Here is a 2,556-nt window from a genome sequence, read left to right on the forward strand (position 1 = left end):
CCTTATTGCTCGATGATGTCATGCTTGCATGTTAAAATAAATAAATAATGGAAGTTAACTATTTAGATAAAAAAATACCAGGCACCGTTAAGAAAAATATAAGACAAAACTTTTGTTTCCGTTTAAAATAAAGTGCAAGACCACGGAAGTCTCCGCATGATATCAGTTGTGTCCTTGTGGGATGTGGGCTGCTAGTTAGGGTGTTGGTCCACCTAAATATACCGGCGACATGTCTACAATAAAATGTTGCATTCTCGTTATACGCAGAGTAGCAGCAGGCACCGTGTCATCTTGAAGCATGCCCCACCATGTGCAGCCGCACATTTCTCAAGATGTGGTGGAGATAGCCAAAATAGTTAGGCGTGCACCATCTTGGCAACCTTTTTCCATGTGGAGAGAACTTTGTTTAGATAAGCACGCCGCCACCTGCAATGAATTATTTGCATCGTCCTGTCCTCGTCCTTTGTCTCTATCACAGCTGAGAACCAAAAGCTTCTACAACCATCAATTGAACAGACCAAAAACATATAAGATGTACCAACATATTATTCTATAATCTCTACTATTAAAGACGATCTGTCGTCTATCGTGATGGTTCGACCACGACAGATCCCCGTCGCTACAGCTAGCCCTTCCATCAATTTTTATTCATCCCTCCATAAACCAGGCGGCCCTTTCACCGATTTTTTTTTCCAACCCTCCATAAACCGGTTCAATACCCCCACCTCGTACGATCAACATGACAGTTGACAACAAACCCACTAACGCACGCACGCCTCATATGAGCACCGCCCCCCTTCCTCCAGAGAGTTCTGTTTCCCTTCTATTCCTCCTCTTCCTCGCAGGAGAAGCAGCAGGCAATCCGGGCGAATTGATAGGGGGGACGAGGAGCAGCGATGGCCACCACCGCTCGAGCCCGATGGCGGCTCCTCGCGCTGCCCCTGGCGCTGCTCCTCGCGACCGGCTCGCCGCGCGGCCTCGACACGGCGCCCAAGCCCCCCGTCCCCAAGGCGATCTCCGTGAGTCCCCCCACTCCCTCCCTTCTTATCTCTCGTGCCACGCGTCGATCGATCGGAGCGGACGGGCCGACGCGGTTGGCGGATCCGCGTTGCAGGACCTGAGGGAGGCGATCGTGAAGGGGTTGGGGTTCCAGTCGGAGGAGCTCCAGGTGTCCGGGTTCGACGTGAGGGACGCACTGGTGGGCCACGCGGTGGCGTACGAGTTCGACATGGAGGTCGGGAGGAAGGTCGTGCCGGTGCGCCTGCTCGAGGACGTCAACCGTTGGGACTTCGTCGACCTGCCCATCTTCCGGTCCCAGGCCGACGCCGACAACACGACGCTCGCCGAGATCGGACGGGGGAGCTTCGAACCCACACTGCCGCCCTTCTAGCTCGCCGGGCCCATGGAGCTCTGGATCCAGGACGGCGACGACGTCAGGCTCGCTTTGCCGGTAAGATAAGACGGTTTATTTATTTTACCGTATAGGGTCACTTAATGTTGGCTGATACTCGAGAGTTGTAGCTCGTTGATATGATTTCCTTGCCTCTGCCTGTACCTGAAAGAAATCCCAGAGAAGGAGAAGTTGGTGAAAAAAGGGGTCAGGCATGCTCACCTAATCACCTTAGTTATCTTTGTTTAATCTCTGACATCAAGATGGGGACTGGACGAGGTTAGGAGTTAACGACAGGGGAAATGTGTGCCAATGATAGATATTCTCATACATTTATTCAGCTCAAAACGTCAAAATGTAACTACGATATTGCATCCCCCCTTCACACAAACGAAGAATATATACAGGAGTTCAAAAAAAGAAGAAGAATATATACAGGTTAGACTGGGCTTCAAATTGCATCCCCCACCAGCATCAACAGAATTGATGACACTGCCAAGGACCAAAAACACATCTTTTGTCACTCAACATCAGGTGTGGCTACTGTCATGGGCTAGACATTGTAGAGCACTTAGTCAGGTTTCTTATGTCACTTCAAAAAATAAGCAGAAGCAGAGACTATCTTAAGTCATCACATGGAGGATCTTTACATATATAGCACCAACGCTCGTATATATATGTAGGTTGAGCCATCCATATAATTGTTTAGTTCATTGTTAAGATCACACATGCAATTCTTTTTTATTTGTAATGAAATTTCGACAATATCATTTCGACTGGCCTCATCTGAAACTAATAAGGTATTTTCAGTGGACAAACCCTTGCTATTACTTGTTCTTGTTTTATGTTGACAATCATTCTGCAGAATAACCTACTCAGTCAAAATATTTTCTCAGTATCTAATGTCGTTAGACTTTTTAGCGATTTGGATCATCTTCCTTTTGTGAAGTCAGGAAGAGACTTTGTTTATATAATTAATGCAGATTAACCTCGGGATCTCCTATTTTATATTTTTCTTTCAGGGCTCTTACTATGCGACCTCTTTTATAATTTATGCAGATTAACCAGGTAATAAAAATGGAAGCATGTTGCATAATTTACAATGTCTTTCCTAAGCGCAGTTGATGTGGGTAACCATGTGTAGAACATGAACTCATAACGTGTCA

General features: G+C 46.8%; 1 pseudogene; it reads left to right on the forward strand.

Moving 5' to 3' along the window:
* Positions 1–896: 896 nt before the first annotated feature.
* LOC123450230 lies at positions 897–1,459 on the forward strand (annotated as a pseudogene).
* The last annotated feature ends 1,097 nt before the right edge of the window (positions 1,460–2,556 follow it).

Source organism: Hordeum vulgare, chromosome 4H, assembly GCF_904849725.1.
Source record: "Hordeum vulgare subsp. vulgare chromosome 4H, MorexV3_pseudomolecules_assembly, whole genome shotgun sequence".
Taxonomy (NCBI): domain Eukaryota; kingdom Viridiplantae; phylum Streptophyta; class Magnoliopsida; order Poales; family Poaceae; genus Hordeum; species Hordeum vulgare.